Below are 21791 nucleotides of genomic sequence, written 5' to 3' on the forward strand. Positions count from 1 at the left end.
ATGCCATTATAACCAGATGGCCACCTCTGGGCTTCCATTTCCAGTTATTTCAGCCTATTGAAAGCAGTGTTGGAGAAGTGCCAGGTGGCCAATAACGTGCTTTCAACACGGAAATGCACTTATTTGCAATTTGCTCATTTATTTCAGCAAGCTGTTGCGATTTGCAACCACTTCAGAGATTCGTGGCCTTTTGGGTTGTTTTGGAGAGGTTTCAATTGCAATCAAGAGTGTAGCCCCATTAACTGTGGAGTTTTAACTCCCATATGACCCCGCCACCACCCCGTGCTGTACAAACCCTTGTTATCAGGGGTGTTCAACTATTGGAAACATTTAGAAATCAGGGTATGCAAATTCCCAAAATTCTTAATGTTATGTTATGGGTTATTTATAGAGCACACTATCACCGGACTGGTATCTTGGCGCTACGTAATGAAAAGTCAGGGATCTCTACTATTTATAAGCCTTTGTAAACAACCACCAGGTAGATTCATCAAGCTAAATTGCGCTCGCAAAGGGCCAGATTCTGAGAATCTGGCCCTTTGCGAGTGCAATTTTTGCATTTGGGATTCATCAACCCAAATGCAAAAATCGCTAATTGCGAAATCGCATATTTGCGAGGAATTGGATTTAAGGAATCTCTATTAGAGATTCCTTAAATGCAATTCATTAACCAACTTGAAATTGCGAATTCGCAATATTTGGTCGCTATTTACCACGAAGTCTGACTTTGTGGTAAATTGCGAAAAAATAGAAAAAAGCACTTTAGTGCAATTTTCTCTGTTGCATGTTACACACACACACATGTCCTTTGGACATGTGTGTGCGCAACAACTGTGTAAATTTGCATTTCAGGGGTGCTACAGGGTGTCCTTTGGACACCCCTGGCACCCTTGAAATCGCTATCTTATTTGCGATTAGCTAATTGCTAATCGCAAATAAGGAATACTCCCCATTCATTCCTATGGGCTTTTGGCCCATAGGAATGAATGGGGAGTTATTCCTTATTTGCGATTAGCAATTTGCTAATCGCAAATAAGGAATGTGTAGGAATCGCATTTTATTTTGCGATTCCTACATGAATCCCGTTTTGCGAGTCTGTAATAGCGATTCCTTATGAATCACTATTAAAGACTCGCAAAACAGGTCTTTGATGAATCTACCTGCACATCTTTAGAAGTTGTCTAAATTTGGTGTAGACAAATGCCTGCCTAATTCCAATGGAAATCACATGGTTTAGAAGCAGATCCTGGAACAGTCCTCTGAAACGCGGATAGGTCAATTAGAGTTTGCTGTGGGTAAGATGTCCGTCAATTAGGGGTAGCCATGGTTAGGGTCTGGTACCGCTATCTTGCTCTTTGGTACCCCTAACACAGCTGTTACAGCTCTTACGTTTTTTTGGGATGGGATACAGGAAGACATCAGGAAGAGCGTAACACGAGATGGAGTGTAAGAGCCATGTTTCTACTCCTGAGCAGCAAACCGGAGGCTACTCAGTAACCAACAGTGAGTCAAGAAATGAACCATTTTTTAACACTAAGTCAAAGGCTGTGTGATGTCACTTCCTGTGCCTCTGAGATTTTGGTGAATTGGTTTCAAAGATAAGCAATACGAATTCCGAATGGACAAGTGCAAAGGAAAACCGTCTCCCCTGGCCTTTTATAACAAAGCACAGAGGCTAACAATGCTCATAAAATTTCTCTATGGCAACTGGACCACAAAACATAAATAGAGGGTTTTGAAATCTCAAGACACTCCCACAGTCCTCCAGTTTGTAGGTCAAACACCTCTCCATTGTCCTTCAATTTTCTGCTACTCACAGGAAAGATAAGTACCTTTTGAAAGGTGCTCGTGCGGTGAATATGGGGAAAAACAATGGTGTGTTTTCTTTGTTTTGTGAAATGTAGCAGCTGCTTGAGCTTGGCTTATAAGGAATGACATTTTAGTTCTTAAATCGAGTTCTTGATGTACAATGTTGGATTTCTGTGCTGAGATTTACAGCTATTTTGAAGTTTAGGGCGGGTTATTTTTATGTCTGGACCAGCAGAGCTACATTATACATGTACTAGCAGCCCGTCCCGACCTTGTCCGGGAGCAATCAGGCTTCCTGCCCCGACATTGCCCAGCAGCCCGGGCCCTCGGCCGCTCCGTCCCCCGCCTGCCCTGACCCCCGCCTACCCCGACATTGTCCCCCGGATGTCACAAAGGCCCAGTGTTGAGGCGCTCTGCATAAATCTCCATGGCAGATGCTGTAAGTCCCTGTCCCCCGCCTGCCCCGACATTGTCCCCCGGAGCCTTTCCTCAGCCGATGTAAATTGTACCCTTCTCTTTTGTTGTAACTCCCCGTCCCCCGCCTGGCCCAACATTGTCCCCCGGAGCCTTACCTCAGCCGATCTAAATTCTATCCTTCTGTTTTGGTGTAAGTCCCCGTCCCCCGCCTGCCCCGACCCCGCCTGCCCGACATTGTCTCCCGGAGCCTTAACTCAGCCGCCGCTCCTCAGTTCACCGCTCTTCCTTCTGTTTTGGTGTAAGTCCCGTCCCCCGCCTGCCCCGACCCTCGCCTGCCCGCTTACCTCAGCCGCCGCTCCTCAGTTCACCGCTCCTCGACGCTGGTCACCGCTCCTCCCGCCGGTCCGCTGCTCCTCACCTCCTCCCCCGCGCCATGTCTGCCGCTCCTCCTCGCGCTCCTGGACGCCGCACCTCCCCGCGCTCCTGGCGTCAGCACGCAGGTCGCGGCCAGCGCTACTTCGAGGGGACTACATTTTTTATAATGTACATTTTTTTAATATAACGTATTTTTTAACTTTATATAGCCTATGTCCATCTGCCCACCCTGAGGATTACAACGATGTATCGGGTGTGTGGATTGGCGCTGTGGTTCCCGAGTTTACCCGCCTCAAAGCCTCAAAGTTCTTCCTTTATAATAGTAGTATAGATTGCATTCAGTACATTACTAGTTTGTTTTTCTACCGGCTGAAAAGAAGGGGACATGTTGAAACCAGGGGCTTATTTAGAACTGAAAAGACAGTGCCTTCACAGTTTAGCCAATATGATGAATTTATTACATAATGTTATTTTTGAAGCATAGTGACGGCAGTCATATTGCTCTTTATCCCAGTAAAGCATTCAGGCTCACGCATAAATGGATGGGACGTGTGTTGGTTGTGTGACCTACATGTGAAGCCAGGGTGTTTTTTGAGTGATAAGTGGAGGTGCCCTACAGTCTTGATGCTACAGCGCATCGCAGAACGTGACTGCGAAACAAGTGGTGTTGAGAGGGAGCTAGATAAGGTTCTTAGGACAGAAGCGAGGACAGCAGGGTGGAGGTTGGTGTTGTGCAGGACAATAAGAAGATGACCTCTCTGTATGTAAGTAGGTTCCGTGTGTGTGTGTGTGTGGGCATCTGTGTCTGTTTGTGTTTGTGATGGCCAGAGGATTTGCACCCATCATCTTCCTTCAAAAGGTGGACGCACCTAGGGAAGGAATGTCACATCTAATACATATTAGGAGAGTGTATAGTGGACCAGCACCTTTTGCTGGTTCCTGTAAGATACACAGATATCTTCGGAGGCTTGTGTCAAGGTGGTTGTGTCAGACATTTTTGTCACATCTTGAGAGCTTTATGGAAGTACACATGGCAATAGATGTGTCTGGTGTAGACTGGAAGGGAGGTAGACGGTTGTCGTGTTTGTACAGAAAGAGTCCCTTGTTTCCACTTAATTAATTAATTAATTGTGGGTTTGTAATGCGCTAGAATCGACTCCCGAAGGAGTATCTCTGCGCAATAGACCGCTGGGGAACCCGTCCTGGCTTTCCCTGTGAGATGGTCCCTACTGGGTATCTCCAAGGTGAAACCAGGCATCCCCGGCGTATGTGGGGGGCCGTTGTGGAGATGAGGCAAGCTAATGCCCAGAGTTGCCGAGTGTGATCCCTGGTTAGAGTAGGCACGAGGTGAGAATCATCGAGTCCGCTGACCCTGGTCCATGACCCTGCCGCGTCGGGAATTGAACCCTGGTCCCAGGTCGTCCTCTGCTCCTGGGTCTGCCGCCTCTAACCAGTGAGCCACACCAAACCACTAGGTTCTACTTGATGTCAAAACCAGGGAGAGTCGCCCCTTGGACAACCCTTTTCACATGGTGGAAGCTGTGACAATCTGATTGCATCCTGGTATGTCAAGAGGTATCAACATGCCTTCCCTCCCTGAGAACCCCCGCCTTGCCCTTGGATATCCTTGTGACCTACTCTTCACTTTATTTGGTGTCTCTTTGGAAAACTCGCCTTGATGTTTTGGTTTGTTTTCTCAACGCTCCTATTTCAACAATTGGTGACAGTGTCCTCCTGCTCGTGGTCTGACATTATGAATACTCCAGCACAGCTAGCACTCAGCTGTGCTTTAAAAAAAACCAAAAGATGGGTGGATTGCGTGAAATCATCCCAGCTACTAGCGATTGCCCATGCTGTATTCTAGTCTGTTATTTATCGCACCCCTAAACAATGCCATTCCAGGGAGAGGTCCACCTCTGCATCCCTGAGCGATTACCATTGGCTGAGATGAATTCAAGCATTCCATCCATCACCTTGTTGTTGTTGCATCAATGTAAACAGACAGCTTTTCCAGCAGATACAAATCCTGGCATTCCTGTGAAGAGCATTACATACACGAATGACGAAATGCACACCAAGTTCATACTGAAAGTTAAAGTTTCATCAAAAATTTGAGTCCTTTTGCGTGCAGTCCAGAAATAGTGGGGCATATTACCAAGCAATAGCGATAATTATCGCTATTGCTTGGTTAGAGACAAAAATTTACCGCTGAGCTGCGGCGATTTTTACCGCAAATAAACCTTGGTATTACCAAGGTTTAACGCAAATGCGATAAAAATCGCCGCAAAGCATGAATATCGCTGAAAAGTCAGCGATATTCATGCATTACCGAGCTAATGCTCTTAGCCATGTTATCCACCTCCCATTGGATAACATGGCTAAGAACTGCTCAGGGCAGGTGTTAGCTTTTGGAGATATTCGCGCTCAGCACGAATATCTCCAAAAGTTGGTAATAGGAGATAGCGATGTTAGCGACTGTTTTCAGTCGCTAACATCTTGGCACGCCCACTTTGCATGTCATTAGTGATACATATCACTGACATGCAAAGTGGGGCCCAAGATGGTCGCTATCTCCTTCTAGCTGTTGCTAACTGGTGTTAGCGACAGCTAGGTAATAGGGAGATAATTTTATCTCCGCTTTCTTGGCTTTTAAAGCCAAAAAAGCAGAGATAACCCCCCTTGATAATATGCCCCAGTGTTTTTTTGCCGTACAACCACTGCTATGACGATAAAAACACGAGTGGAGCGTCATCATGACTTGGCACTCCCTTTCGGACCCACAGCTGCATTCCTTAAATACAGGATATTTAATTTCTTCTTTGTTTTTTACTTTATTGCCAATATTCACTCCTTTCGACAATATAGTTGTGAGGGGACAATCACATGTGCTGCAGTTTCAATGTGTTCTCAATTTTTCAAATGATGCAGTTTGCCCATGCAGCCCTTTTCTTACTGCAACACGATGAGTACATATTTTTTGTCATCCTTAATCCAATGCATTTCGGGCAATGTGTCTGCCCTTCATCAGGGATTTCACTGCAAATATTTAAAGAAAAAACAGCGTTACACCACATGGCCTATTCCATCTATACAATTCAAAATTAATATTACTGCCTGGTCTATATAAGTTCCTATGACACTTTTTCCCTCTAAATTACACAGCGCTTAATCAAAAAATGTATTCCCGATAACTTTACCCCCACAAAACGCTTGTAGATTTCAGTGCGATACTAGATTATTGCCCACTTTTTCTTCCATACTGCACGATCAAAGCTTCCTCGTATTTACAAATACAGCTCTTCACAGTGTTTTCGCTTCTTTCTTGCTACCGATACAAAAACCTCCTCTTTGATGATGTCTCGTTCTTTACATTACGTTAACCTGCTCTCCGCCCCCTCAATCCTCCAATCGTTTAAATACCCTTATTTTACATACTCCCTATCCCAGAATCCACCTGCATGTTACTTTGATGCGCTGGAAACATAAGTCTATTGCCCCCGCCCTCCCTTAGATGTTTAACCACGTGAAAATAGAAACCTCGGCATTTTACTTATTCTTATGATGTTAAATACGGGCACAATTTACGAGCGTACGTGTTGATTAAAAACATGCTTGATGAGTACAGGCCTCAGCAAGGCCCGTCAGTGCAAAGGGTTCGCCCTTCCGTGCACGAAGTCCTCAGACTATAGAAAGAAATTGGCACGGAAACTGGAAATACAAAAACATAGTTTAATAAACCTTTAAAGGTGGTCCTACAGCCTACACAACACTCTACAGCATTGTACAGGGTAGCACAAAGAACTCGAGCACATAGCCCCCTTTTATACACAAAGAAGGGGTTCATAGGTAGGCGGGTACAACACAGAGCATGATTTACGACCATATACGGACATTTCTGAACATGATCAATACATGGGTGGAGTTAACGGTTCTCGAAACCCGCGAAAAGCACATTCCTATCTACGCTGATTAAAGACAGATGTGATTTCTACTGAGCATGCGCTAGACGCACAAAGGGGTCTATTTATAGACTGTTGCTGGGCAGATCTTAAGGGCGACTAGCGAAGAGGTAGGACTCGTCACATGGCGGGCACATGGCAGTATGTAGCATACAAGATGGAGGACATGAAAACAAGATTGAGTCTGACCATTACGAGAGTTTAGAGCGGGAAACGCAACAAATGGCTCATATTATCATGACTTCAGCTAATGCTTAAAATGATCGCTGTTTTATTTATAAGCTGCTGATCTTAAAAACGAATGTAATTTTTGTCTCACATGCGGTTACTCTAATTCCTGTGAAGAGGCCAGGAAACTGGCTTCCCGAATTCTAGAATCAAGTCCTGGAAGAAGAGACGCCAGTATGGGGGCGAACTGCTTTTGAAATGTTCCTCTGGCAGATAGAAGTCTATTAAATCTTCTTGCAGCCCGCACAAAATCCTATTTCTTCTAATCAATTCAAGATGGTTCAGAAGAGCCAGTGGTTACATCATGAGTTTCTAAAATGGAAACTAATCACTAGCCACTCAGCCCGGTTAATTTCAATGTTACCACATTCAGTTTATCATTCCAGGATGTTTCAGAAATAACTGAAAACAGGGAGTTTGAAGGAGATCCACCCCTCTTAAAAAAGGATTGAAATTCAATTAATTGACAAATAACCAGGTAATTAACTCGGGTCAACCCTTAATTTCCTTTCATGGGTGTAGGAAATTGGTTTCCAACCCATTTAACCTTCTTGATTTTTGCGTTTGGACTCCCCAGTTTTGGGACTTTTATCAGATCATTGAGTCTCACTCACTATAAACTGTGTTAAAATAGATTGGAAGAGCTTGCCCCCAATAGCTGCCTTTTATAATAATGTCCACTCCTGCTCAGTTGGGTAAAGAGACTCTGGTTTGGCTGCATGGGAACACAAGCAACTGCATACTGAGGGAGTGGGACAGCAGGGGACATTAAGAGATTGGTGCTGACCTGGAGTAGGCCTTATAATGTGAGTGGTCAAACATAGTGTAAGTCTGTAGTGTAATGACAAATGTGTGCCTACTTTATTATATGTTATGAGCAAAATATCCAGTAAAGTACAGTCTTTCCATAATTGGGCCTAGAGAGAAGTGTGATACACTGATCATATGGTTAAAATGGATCCCAAGTGCAAATTCAATGTCTCTTTTGTCATACCGGATCTCCTTCTGGCACTTCAAGAGTTGTCATATTCCTCTAACTCAACTCATAGTTAGATTCCAGGCTTTTGTTCCCACTGCTGGACCAAGTTAGTTTGCTGTCTAGTGGGGTGTTAAAAGGCCTCCCAATGCAGTGGGGTCATTTGCCAGTCCTTGGGTTGTTCTTAGGAATGGAAAGGGTGGGGATGGAATCTGCATGTTATAATTACATTTTACACAGCACCTGGCCTGAGAAAACTCAACCCCACAGAGACAAAGGCGTACAGCCAAACCCCTGGATGCAACCTCAGGAGTGGCTTCTGGTTGAAGTTTTAATGGGAAGGGACCAGGCAGCAGAGGTATGTGGGGCGAGACTCACGTTCTCACAGAAAGTCTTTCAAAGAACACCTCAGTTTGCTGTTTGAAATGTCCCAAAAAACTACGCAGGAGGGTTGGGTCGGGGTGGAGAGATGATGCACCAAAGTGACGACTGGACAGAGGTGCCTGCCTTCTGAAACTTTCCACTCCACTTAAAAACCTTTGCGCAGGGGAGAGAAAGAGAGGGAGAAGATGGTTTGGCAAGACCTATGCAAGACCAGACCCCTGTCTAAGGTCCTGGAGCCCCCTGAACTTTGCCAGGATAGACCTCTGTGGATTCACCACTCCAGGGCCAGCTGTGCTGGCCCCCAGGTACACCCTCCCGGGGACAACAGAGGGATGACGTTACTGGGGGATGCTGGAGGAGAAGGGTTCCCTTGGAACTTCTGAGGATTGTGTCTGAAGGGGTATAACTCAGTTTCACACAAGGAATGCTGTGTGTTGTCCCTGCAGTGCCTGGGTCTGACAGATTCCTTAGACTGGGTTGTTAAGAGATGTGAAAAGCTGTGAAGCCCTCCAGTCTCAAGGGTGAACCTCACTAACTCGTGTATGCTGGATCAGACATGCACTATCCCTGTCTTATGAACACCAACGCTACACAGGATGACTCCCATGCTTTCTGCTGCGAGTGTGTTTTCTCTCACTGCTCTGAGCTATGCACAGAATATTGTGTTCTATCATTTTTGCTCCATCTGAATGAGAGTTTGGATCATGTGGCTCCTGGGCTGCTCTTTGGGGCTTCTAGGCGCTGTATCTCTTGGAATATAGCACCCTTTACCATTCACTGCAATGTGTCCTTTACAACCGAGTAACAGACATTCAGCAATGTTGGCACTGACAGCAGATGCTAAACTACAAATGCAATGAAACGGTTATGTTGTGCTCCCTGACCCGCTGTGTTTTCTGCAGCACAGCTGTCGGAGATCAGTGCATCTAGGAAACTAACAAACACATTCCTTTAAACTTTGGAGAGGAAATGGCTTACACAGTTGCTTCCATAACTGACCCCTAAGCAACAGGGCAGGCCGCCTTCTACCTTTCCCTTTGCTTTCCAAGGGAATAATAATAATATTCTGACATTTACCAGTGTCCTCTGGGTGCTGTGATGCAGAGCAGGACAGGTCTACAATAGGAACTTGTAGTGTGAATATAAAGGGATGACATTGGTAAACATGGAACTAAGGCCTGTGTTAGCAGCACTCATCCGCCAGTAGGACTAAAACGTCCCCTGTTCGAAACGCAAGGCAATCATGGAAACACTCTAAGGCAGATAGATTTTCTGACATTCATGTTTTCAATTAATATGTATCTTTGTCAAGGATATGTCAAAAATAAACAAATATTAATGGTGCTGCAAACATGGGAAGTTAACTCGTAGATTTTCACATCTTTCCAGTTTCTATGGAGAGATTTGCACTTGGACGGTGGTTCAGTCAGTCAGTCAAGAATCTTTATTCGATTTAGTTAAAAATCATACAAAGAGATAAAAACATTAAAATACAAATAAAGACGGTGGTTCACATGTGGGGTTGCCTGCCTCTTTGCTTGAGGACCAGAACAGATCTGCTTGTTAGCAGTGGCGGCCAGCATGGATTGGAGGTGCGGAGGCCGGAGGGGAGAAGACATGGGGGAAGCAGATGTTAAAAAATAAAATAAAAAACGTACCTTCTCGCCACTTTCTCACTGCGTCTCTCCTCCGTAGTCCTCCCTCGCTGGCCTGAACAGGAAGCACACCCAGGTTCCCAGTCGGCCAATCACAACGCTGCCTTAGCAGCATTGTGATTGGTCTGAGCACCGTGTTTTGGCACTCAGACGCTGATGGGAGCCTGGGCATGTACTCTACGGAGGCTGTAATGCAACCTGCACAGAGAACATGGGCCGGCTGGAGAGGGCCGGCCAAGCAGTCATTGCTCACTTGGGAGGGTGCTACCACTCCTCCGCTGCCCCCTCACGCAAAGCTGCAGAAGAAAGAGAAAATAAAATGATATTAACATGAGTTATTATCAATTTATTTTCCCTTTATTTCACTGATAAAAAGCAGTGAGGCGACACTCCTCCGCCTTATCTGAGGAGCCGCCACTGCTCGTTACAGCAGAATGCATCGGCTGCCCAGCATGTCTGCAGGCACCTGCAGTTCTTGGAAACAGTGTGTGAACCTCAGGCCCTGCTTTGCATGGTGTGTTTTCTGCAATGTGCTTGTGCGTTTCTGAGGTTGCATGCGGGGCATAGGAGGCACTACATGTCTGGGGGACAGGGACAGGCTTGGGGGCTTCCCATTGACTCTTTACACAGTTCCCATAGTCTGCAAGCCGGAGCCTGTGCTACAAGTATATAATCAGAAAGGCAGGTCACAGCATGCAAGTACACTTTATTTTTATTTACATTCTGAAAAATGCAAGGGTGGATGTGTGATGCCAAGCATATGTTTTGTAGTGGAAGGGTACCCTTTAACACTTTTATCACATTATCTGCAGTACACATGCACATTTTGAAAAGTTGAGAGAGAAGAAAACTTTGGTTAAACTTTACACCTGCCTCAATTCCTGTCTACTTTTTTCAATAGATAGGGCTTTCCATCGAAATCCATGAGTGATTGCATGGGAATACAACCCATGGAACACCCCCCTGCCGTAAAGTAGCACACAGCTCTACTTTGCCGTACTTTAGGCAACTTTACAATGCAATTCAGAATTTGTGATGGAAAATAAATCCCAGCACAACACTTTGTCCTGGACTTGCACCACTTTTGTTATGCAAACCCAGGGAAGAGTTAGTATATTCCCCCCCTAAGTCTTTTTGGACACTTTGTGGCAGCTTACCTTATACTGTGTACAGCCTTCCATGCATGGTGTGCAGTACATTCTTTAAACTAACTTACAGATTCACAATGCTTTCTCTTCCGGGCTGGGACCTCATAGGTCTATAGGTGCACACATCTCTAGACCCCAGTGCACCACCCAGTTAACACTGAGATATCTGAAGTGATCATTTCAAACAACCTGACTTTCCTACCAGAACAATGCATTCCCCAAAGAACAGTTTCTTGCATTTATTTTTTACTTAAGTTGTCTGTGTTATTTTTTATATGCAGTTATTGCTCTTAGTCAGGGCCATTGGAATTATGTAGTGGGGAGCACCAAATTATGTGGCAAGGCTGACTAAACTATGCAGCAGTAATAGGCAAATTATACGGCATGATACAACACATTTTGTGATGGTATTACTTCATTATTTTGACATCTTTACACATCTTAACATTGTGCAAAGGTTGTATCTCAATAGTACCAGTTTAACAGCCAAATACAGGAACAGGAATAAGCAACTTGTCACTGCGCGAATGTCTTTCCACTGCAAGGCGATTAGTTTCATTGCAGGTGTAGTAACGTTTGAGCTAGAAACAATTTTTTGTTAAACTCTGAAGATTATGCAGCAGATGACAAATGTGGGAAATTCATAATTGTGTGGAAAATGTAGAAACTGCAGAACTAGATTATTCCAGTGGCCCTTCTTATGGTGAGCTGCTAGACAGGATATTAGTAAAAGTCACAAGCTGACCCACACACTTGTTTAAAAAACATTAGCACAACCTAGCATGATAGTAGTTTCCAAGACTGACTAAGTATTGTCAGTCTGATGTGAAATGCAGTCACCATTAACTGACCCATCATGAATTCCAAAAGCAGAAAAGGACATCTTTGAAAAGTAAATGTAAAAAAAATGGAGAACTGGAAAAACAGTTGGCAAAAGGTAACAAAATGGGAAGTTTCACAATAGAAACATCTATTAAGACCCTACCACCAGACATTCATGTTTCAGAAAGTGGTTTAATTTACATAAACAGCTCCACTTCTGTCTGCGCCGTCCTGGCACGCGATTGAGTAGCACAGATATCAAAGATCTTGCTTAGAAGGCTGTCAGAGCTGCTTCTTGAAAGAGCCATGCTGGATTTGAGCCAGGAAAAAAATGATTAAATTAAGTATTTAAAATGGGTGGGTTTTTTTGGCTTGGGCTCCTCAATTTTTTAATCAGTATATATTAAATATTTCATAAGAAAGAGACAGAACCATGGCACTGGGGAAAAAGTCTGCTGGGTCCTTAAATAAAACGAAATTCACGAGTTATCTATAAATCACACACCAGCAAAATGATTTCATAATATTTTGTATTTTTTACATCATCTCCACCCTGTGCATATTGTAGTCAGAAGCACTGTTTGCATTCTTTTTACAGACTGAAAATGAGGTTTAAACAGGTAATGCATTGCTGTCTCCATTTAAACTTCACACGTTCTTGGAGTGTACATAGTTACTCTCTAATAATCTCTTGCCTGGCAGTGGTAAACTGCAATGTCAGGCAGGTGAGTACATTGATCGCCCTCTTTTTCACTGTGAAGTTAGTTTAGCTTTGAAGCAAGGTAGGGAGGCAGAATTGTCAAGTTTCCCAGGTCCATGCATGATGATCTGCCTCAGTTGAGGTTTTTTTCTTTGAATTTTGGGACTTTTAGTCGTGGTCTTGTTTATTCCATTAAAAAATCCAGACTACAAGTCCCAGAATTCAAAGAAAAAACCCTCAAAACAGAGATTGGTCACAAGTTCTAGTGGCAGGTCAGAAGGTGGTCAAACACAGGGCCATCATAGGCTAGTGTGACCACATTTTGAAAAACGTAAACTGGGAAAGATCATAAGCATAGACATACGACTACAAGTTTGTATCAACTAAGGGCCATCGGGGCACATAATTGAAAGTGCTGACCAACATAGATCAATAAGACAGTGTGGCACCAAGAGGAATTAAATGCAACTTTTAGGCACAATATTATCTGGGTTAACAAAATGGATTTTTGATAAGGCTTAATTTATTCTGTACCAAAATATGTGAAAACGTGCCTGAAATTTGCCGAGACGGATAGTGAAAAAACAGGACTGTCCCAGCAAATCCACCTGGTCACCCAGAACACAAGGACTACGCTAAATGTCGTAGAAGGACAACACTAGTGCATCCCACAAAACTATGAAACAGACTATATATTAGAAAGAGAAATTAGATCAGTGTTTTAGGGATTGCACCCTTTGTTTCAGAAAGTGTTAACTAAGCAGAGGACTACACTTCAGCGAACTCAAATTACTCCATAAGCAGCTCATTCAGCCAGGTAGAGAATGCAAATTACCATGAAGAGCCGAGCCAAGGATCGGCCCCGGCTCTAAGAGCCCATAACCCAGTCAAGCTCTGACAATATTTGGCATGTAAATCATATAACAAACAGGTTAGAATTTGCTAAGGTGCCATCAAAATTTTAGAACGAGTATTTATTTAACACATTTAGGCCCAGATGTAGGTAATAGTAAATTACTGAATGGTAAATACCTAATTTTACCGATTCGGTATTCACTATTCGGTAATTGCTATGTAGGTAAAATATTCGGTAAAAATACCGAATCGGTAAGATTCGGTAATTACCGATTCGGTAAATACCGAATCTGTATTTGCCATTGATTCCTATGGGCCTTGAAGCCCATAGGATTCCATAGCAAATACCGATTCGGTAATTACCGAATCGGTAATTTTACCGATTTTACAAGGGGGACAGGGTGTCACTTTGATACCCTGTTTCACCCCTGTTTCTAGCTTGTGTGCCATGTGACACACATACATGCCCTTAGGGCATGTCTGTGTGCCACATGGCACAGGTGTACGTGCACAGATGTGCATGTACACTGGAATTCGTTATTTACCATGGAATAGTATTCCATGGTAAATAACGATTCGGTAAGGGCCTGTGGCACTGATTACAGTGCCACCTACATATGGATTTACCGAATTGGTAAATATACCGATTCTGTAAATATGAGGCCCCCTGCATGTCAAATCCCAAATAACGGTCGGTAACGGCCGGAATCGGCCGTTACCGACCAGTATTTGGCGACCTACATCTGGCCCTTAAGCTTTTCACCATAGTAAATCAGATTACTGGAAAAGTGTTTGTTAACAGTGACAGTTTTTAAACATGAACTGAGATACATTCCTGTGCCACCCTGATGACAGTGCTATCAGGCAAAACAAGGGGGCTGTGTACCAATAATGTGGCCTAGATTCTTATTATAATACATGGGGTTGTGTAATCCCTGCATAAACGCCATCTCTAATTTCCATATAATACATGGGATTTGGTAATACTTGAATGAACAGCTGTGACTGATTTCTTTATCATCAGCCACTTGTGACGCACCAAGTCACTGATTATAAAGAAAAGACGAAAGAACTTGACTATTATAAGGTTATTACAGTCGAGTTCCAACATCACAATGCCTGCTGCCAGCAGCCAAGGAGAAAGCAGGTCGTGTCACAGAGCATAATTGAAGCAGCTGTTTAAAGCAGCAGAAGGAATGTTGCTTTTCTTTCTTCTGCTCTATTTTAATAACTTACAATGACAAGCAGAGAGAATATGTTTATTTTTGCACTCATTAGATAGAGGAAAGGCAGAATCTTCTGCATGTTTCTACACATTCCAAGCAACTACTGGTTTTCTTTTACTGACTTATATTGAAGTGTTTCTAATATCTGTTTGCAACAAATATCTAACAGGTTTTTGATGTGTTTAATTTTGCTCTGGAGGTTTTAATTTTTTTCTTTATGATCGAAAACATGCTCGCTCCTTTGTTTGATAGAGCTGTGCACCTAATTTTAAAATGGTTTGTCAGACAGGTGATTGTGTAACTATGTGTTATATGGGACAAAGTACCCCCTGGTGTACATGGTAAGAATATTGCAAGTCACCTTGTGGTTCCATAACCTTATAAAGGAACTCACCCTTTGCCTAATTCCTTTATATGGTTAAGGAACTTCTCAGTGACTTGTAATATCCTTATAATGTGTGGCAGGGGGTACTTTATCCCTTATATAAATGGAACAATATCAGACTTGCAAATCCGACACGCAATATGTTTTTGTGCAGTACTCCTCATGAACTCACGTATTTGAAGGTGCTCTGGATATTTTTATTTCTATCCCCCTCGTCTCCCCACCCTATCATGTCCCCTTTCAACTCCCAAATCTTCGGGGGGAGAAGGTGAGAGGCTGTATATCTCAATCTTCTTAAACCTGTAGACACAGGAAAGCATGGACCATTATTAATATTTCTAACATGAAAGAAGTAGCCATTTTGGAGCTTTGGGAACAGAGATTGCCGTCCTTATGAATTGGGGTCGCCATCTTGGAGTGTGGTCTAGTGTGGCAGCTGTGACTCGTATTTGTTTTACTTGACAGGAACTGAGTGTCGGTGCTCTGCAGCTCACTTGCAGGCAGCATAGAAACACGGGGTTGGTGTGCAGTGTTTGGGTACAAATTATATATAAGTTTGGCATGTATGAAATCAAGGAATTAATAAAACAGTTAATAATAAAATAGTCTTCACTTGAGAAAGATCTGCGCACTGTCTGTGACTGATATTGTTCTATCCATATATCTCTTTACACCCTTGCAGCTTTAGCCCGTTTTTAGAGATATACAGGAAAATTAAGTACAAAGTCTGAGTTGAAATGGTTAAATGAAGCTACTAACTTAAAAATATGTGTTGCCTTTAATTAATTATGTTGAAAATTATCTTTTTACCTTAGAACCGTTTGTAATTATTCTTGTTTGTATCTTGATTTTTTTTGTATTATAGAATATATTTGGCTTCTCCAGAAGAAGGCGATGGCCGCCGAAACGCGCGTCGAGGATTATTAAGCCATTTTTACTGTTTTAATTAATTTTTATAATGCATTGTGAATCATGTATGACATTTGCTAATTTTTTTATGTATTATATTTGATTAATTTGCCATTTACCTTGTGTATTTATAATTTTATGCTGATTTTTGACTATATGTATAAATAAATATTATAATTTGCACTTATTAGTAGCTTCTCCCTTTTTCCTTTCAATTCTACTTTTTTATATCTTACGCTACCGTGAACTCTAATTGTGATTGCCTAGGTTGCTGATTATCGAGTAGCTGTTTTCCCTGACCTAGGAATCTTGAATTCAAGGCAATCAGGGGGTCCTTGTTAAATACATATTATGTGACTGATGTGGCCACAGGAATTCAGAACACAATGCAGTATGTGCCCCATCCCAAGTCCTGACCTACTCTATATGGCGCAGTGACCCTCTTATCCCAGCGACAGTGTAGATGAGATGGTATTTTGCTTGGCTGGTAATGGTGGAAGTGGTCTTAAAAAAGTCTAATAACACCTATAGGAGGTGACTGAGCAAAAAGTAAGTGAATACACAGAAGTCCAAAAATCATAAAGTCACTCAAACCTGCTAAAGATGTGAAGGCTCAAAGTTAGGAAGAACACGCGAAAGGCAGACCTGCATTCATGGCAGCCATGATGGAGCATGGAAAGGGTTCACAGCTTTGTGATCAGTCATCAGGAAATGGAGAGATTGCATCAAGCTGCTCCTCTGACATCAGGTCTGATGAATGAGAAATGGCAGTAAAAAGAGATCAGTAGAGCCAGGGAGAAGAAACACCCAGGGAAGGATCATTTGTCAGGTTCACTGAAGAATTTGCTTGCATCATCCTTTATCACTCCAGCATCCTTTGCTCTCGGGAAGTCCTCCTTCCCCTCAGAGCATGTGGTAGATTGTGCAGAATTCTGCCTAGAGGGTGATGAGAGGTGACAGCCATGATGGGATCTGAATGTCCAAGACTCTCTCTGTCAAACATAGTTAGGGTGATCTCCCTGGATGAGATGCAAATGCCCTTTCCTGTTTTTTAGTGGGAAAATGTTGAGGGCCCTGCAAGGAACTAGACACAGGCCTAAAGAATGCTCAGGACAGACTCTTAGAGGTCCTTCGACTACTGACAAAATGGAGGTAGGGTGTGCTTCCAAGTACTAAGTGGGTGCTGTAGAGTCGTGTGGTGAATGTGAAATGTCAGCGCAGAATGTCATCACCTTGGGACCAATTTTGGTTAAAATGGACTAAAAGCTTAATCAGATGAGTTAATGATGGTGGCTCATCACCCAAGTAAACTGATCAGGGATTCGCTTCCGAGCAATATGTGAAAGTCGAGTTTTCACTAGTCTTAAGTCATCTGCAGGCACATGCATCAAGGTAGGATTTTGAGAGTCCTTAATTGCGATAATTAAGGAATCGCAATTAAGGGCTGGCAAAAGCCTATGCATGTAGGAATCGCTGTAAAAATAGCAATTCCTACACATTCCTTATTTGCGACTCGCAAATTGCGAGTCACAAATAAGGAATGAATGGGAAATTGCATGCGCAATTTGCGAGTACCAATAGGTCCTCGCAAATTGCGCATGCAATTTCAGGATGCAAGGGTGTCAAAAGGACACCCTGTTGCACCCCTGCAATTGATTTGTGCACATATGTTGCGCACACACATGCACTAAGGGCATTTTGTGCGCAACATGAAACTTTGAAAAATGCACACAAGTGCATTTTTCAAAGTTTTTGCAAATTACCATGAAGTTCAGCTTCATGGTAATTTGCGCCCCTATTTGCAAAATCGCAATTTTTTTACTTTAGTGCATTGCATTTAAGGAATCTCAATTTGCGATTCCTTAAATGCTATCGCAATTTAAGTAATCACAATTTAGAGATTACTTAAATTGCGATTTTTGCATTTGGGATGATGCATCCCAAATGCAAAAATACTGGTCGCAAAGGCGCAGATTCTGAGAATCTGCCCGTTTGTGACCGTTTTTTCTTTTGAAATATGTGCCTGCTTGACATTAAGTGCTCTGAATAGTTTTTGAAAAATGGTAATCAATCGCAGGGTTGTTCCCTGATAGGGAATAATTGATTTGTCATTTGGGTAGGTAAACCACCTAATGTTCCATCAGCAAAGAGGCACAGAGGGAATAGGAGAGAGGATGGCAAGAGGGACTTCTGGTCTGTATAAATCAACACCACATTTTAGTCCCTCCACAGCTGGGGTCGACCTTCTCGTTTTTTTATAAAAAAAAGTGGATGGACTGAAGTTCCGAGAGCATTGGAAATGACTCGTGGGTTTCCTCTGGAGTTTGTGGGAATACTAGTGTGGCTTCACTGAAGGAAGCAGCTTTCCGCTCAAAAGGTAGAAACATGGTAGAAGATGTTAGAAAAAGCTTGAGAATCTGTGCCACAGGTTTTGACCTGACCAATCTGTGGTATCCTAGCTCCTTCAAAGTTTGGGAAAAGGCCAGGCTTCAGACAGTAAAGCCTCAGGTAGCTCTGAAAACCACAGACCTTGTGGCCCATCCATCAGCAAGCAACTTGTTCTCAGTGACAATGCATCACCTTATACAGGGAGAAGCTGCCACCCCTGTTTTACTGTGCCAGGGGTCTGCCAATTGTGGCATGGTACCAGGGTCAGGAAAACCACGCAGAATGATAACTCCCTGGCTCTTCAAAGCCATTGTCTTTTTTTGTTTGATTGCATCAAGAAACGAGCTCCTGGAATTTTTTGTGAAAAATGAAAAAAACTGCGGATCAAGCTGAAACTATATATTGTCCTGCACGGATTTCATTTTTGCCAACACAGCATCCACAGCAGCCGGAGAGAGAAAACAGACTTAAGACAGACTTAACTTAGGATTTTATCTTAAATCTGTCTTAAGATAAACTTAAGCCAAAATCCTAACTTCTGTGAATACCAAAAGTAGTAAGTTTAGGATTTTGTCTTAAGTTAGTTCTGTGAATCGGGCCCAAAGTTTGCAAACAATTATGGTTACATCATCATCGCATCAAGTTTTAGGAAACTGCAAGCTCTTTATTGCTTTCATGAATTTTAGATGGTTGTATTATGCAGTGGCGGCTGCTATCAGGTCAAAGTGGTGGGGGCATGGTGGGGGACAATGACAGAAAAATAAAATAGAACTTAAATGCCGCCCGCTGCATCACCGCCTCGGTGATCTTCTGCTCGTGGTGCACAGGTTCCCAACTCCCCTTTGCCAATCCAGACGCTGCTCTCAGGCTGGTAATACCATTACCCTGCATGAGAGAAGCACTGGGATTGGTCTGAGCGGACTGGTTTTGCGCTCCCTCAGGGACTGGCAGCCTGTGCCTGCTGTTCTCCAACTGGCAATGCAACACAGCTCGGGATTTTGTCTGGAGTAAACTAAGTACGCATGTTGGTGGGCTGTCCTCCGACAGCCGGCCAAATCGACATGCACACTTGTAATTACCAGCACTCCTCCCTCATAATAACTGTTGAGCCTGCTGTCATCAGGCTGCCCCCCCCCCACCCAAGACTTAGCCCCATGATGAAGAATAACATGACATTAAAATTGTTTTATCATTTTATTTTTCATGTTTTCATCTGCTGGCTCCAGCAGTGGGGCAAAGCTCCTCCCCCATAATGAAGGAGCCGCTACTGGCATTATGGCTCTTAGTGCCCGGAGAGTCTCCCAGAGATGTCTTTACAGAGACAGAAACAACACTTGAATGAGATAATATTCACGAGCGTGGGCGAATCGAACCTGAGGTTGCTCCTTTGATGGATCCTGTGCGGTGAGTCTCACTGTGAGGAATGCAGAGTGCCTTTTAAGCCATGCAATTAGTAGTGCTTGAGACTGCAGTGAAGCAATCATGTGTGGGTGAGTGAAGTTCTTTCTGTGAGGAATGTTCTGGGTTCATTGTTTGCTTTAGATCAGGTACAGGAAGTCCAAGAGTGATAGTGATGGGGACATCATGTGGACATCTGAGATGAAACACTTCACATATTCTAATGGTATTGAAAGTGCCTTTAGTCACTAACCTGTTTTTGAGGACATGGAAAACACTCCAAGATCTGCTGCATCCCTTTCAGGGCCTCCCTGATGGGTCAGTGCATTTCTCAGAGAAACTTCAAGCTGATGTTGAACACAGAAGGACTAGGAGTAAAGAAATACCTTAGCTCAGCTTCACATTTCAAAATCTACTCATGCCAGATTGTTGATGCGAGCTTTTCCAGGAAGACATGGCACCCTTCCATTTGGCCTTTCCACTTGCTAGGAAGTCTGGGTGCCCTTCCATTTGGCCTTTCCACTTGCCAGGAAGACTGGGCACCCCTCCATTTGTCCTTTCCACTTGCCAAGAAGACTGGGTGCCGCTCCATTTGTCCTTTCCGCTTGCCAAGAAGACTGGGTGCCCTTCCATTTGTCCTTTCCACTTACCAAGAAGACTGGGTGCCCCTACATTTGGCCTTTCCACTGTATTGGATGGCCTGGCCACTCTGAAATGAGGGTGGCAAGCTGCCAGGCTAGGACTGATAAGGACAGACAATTTATGAGCTTAAGATACCTATTTAACAAGCTCTTCGAGGCATGGACTTTAGTGGTGTCTTCTACCTGGGCGAAGTTCTATGATATAGAACATCGCACAGGGATTAGCACATAGGGTAGGTAGGACGAGCAGGAATCGAGAATGTGTGATGGAGCAAGGACAGGTCCGTTCTCTTGTTCCTCCATGAGTGTGTTGGGAAAACTACGACTACACATACAATAAAGAAGACCTGTACAATATCTGTGTGTGGAGCGTCTTAACATGGACCAATGAGCTTTCATTCAAGAAAAAGGACATTGCAGCAGCTTGGGTCCCAGCGCCATGACTAGACATGACATGTGGGGGCCCCCTCTGCTCAGTGGTCAGGCCTGAGAGCTCCGGATTTAAACCCAGTGGGGGATCTTTTGTTACGCAGGTGTACACAACCACTCACAGGAAGAAAAATGTTTAACGGAAAATGAGTGTTAAATTCTGGTCTGCATGGGGTCCATATGCTTGTGGGGCACCCGGGCAACTGCCCAGCGTGCCCATGCATTAAGACGGCACTCGGGTCTTGCGGGACATGGAAAACTCTTTTGGTAGCGAAAAGACGCCATCTTAGCAGAGTTTTGATACTTCCTGGTTTAAAAACTTCCAAGCAGAGAACTTCTGCCTGGTGCCTGAGTGGCAAAATAGAAATATGTAAATGAATGTAAATAGCTTATGCACCTTGCTGTTGTTTAACACCAGTGCTCTCAAGATAGAATGCTAGCGAAAGGGCAATGAGATGCAAGGGCTGTGTGAGACGCGAGTGCAAATGTTGTTGAATGTAGCACCTTTAATTCCCAGTTGCACTGCATAAAATAGCCATCTTTGCTTCTTCCCTGCACTCTAATGCTCCTCTTGTGTTAAGATTCAGTAGCTTTACATTGTAATAGAATGCTAATCACATGGGAGAGTGACTTTAGGTCTTCACTGCAGCAGAGAGGAAGGTCCTATGAGTGACCTCAAAGAACTGCTGCAAACTCAAAAGAAAACCCTCCTGCCAGTGGCTAGTGTGAGTTCTGCTTTGTTACTGAGTTTGATGCACAGACTTACGACTGTCCTGTGGTTTGGGAGGGAAAGGACTGCAAAGTGAAGTTGAGAGCTACACAAAAAAAGTAAAAAGGTCTTATCTTTGAGCCCGTGATAAGTGGAGAAGATAGTTAGGGATGTTTAACTTGCCATAACCAGCCGCAGCCCGTGCAGGTAAGAGCGTATTTATGTCTGATGGTATGTTCTCATCAGTGTAAATAACCATGAATTCCCTTCAGCATAGGTTTTTCAGTGATTGTTAGGTCAGGCGTTAGCTAAAACCTTTTGATTTTTCTAAAATGATACATATAACCCACTCACAGGAACTTTCAGTCAGCCCTTTTC

The sequence above is a fragment of the Lissotriton vulgaris genome, chromosome 10 (genome assembly GCF_964263255.1).
Source record: "Lissotriton vulgaris chromosome 10, aLisVul1.2, whole genome shotgun sequence".
NCBI classification, from domain to species: domain Eukaryota; kingdom Metazoa; phylum Chordata; class Amphibia; order Caudata; family Salamandridae; genus Lissotriton; species Lissotriton vulgaris.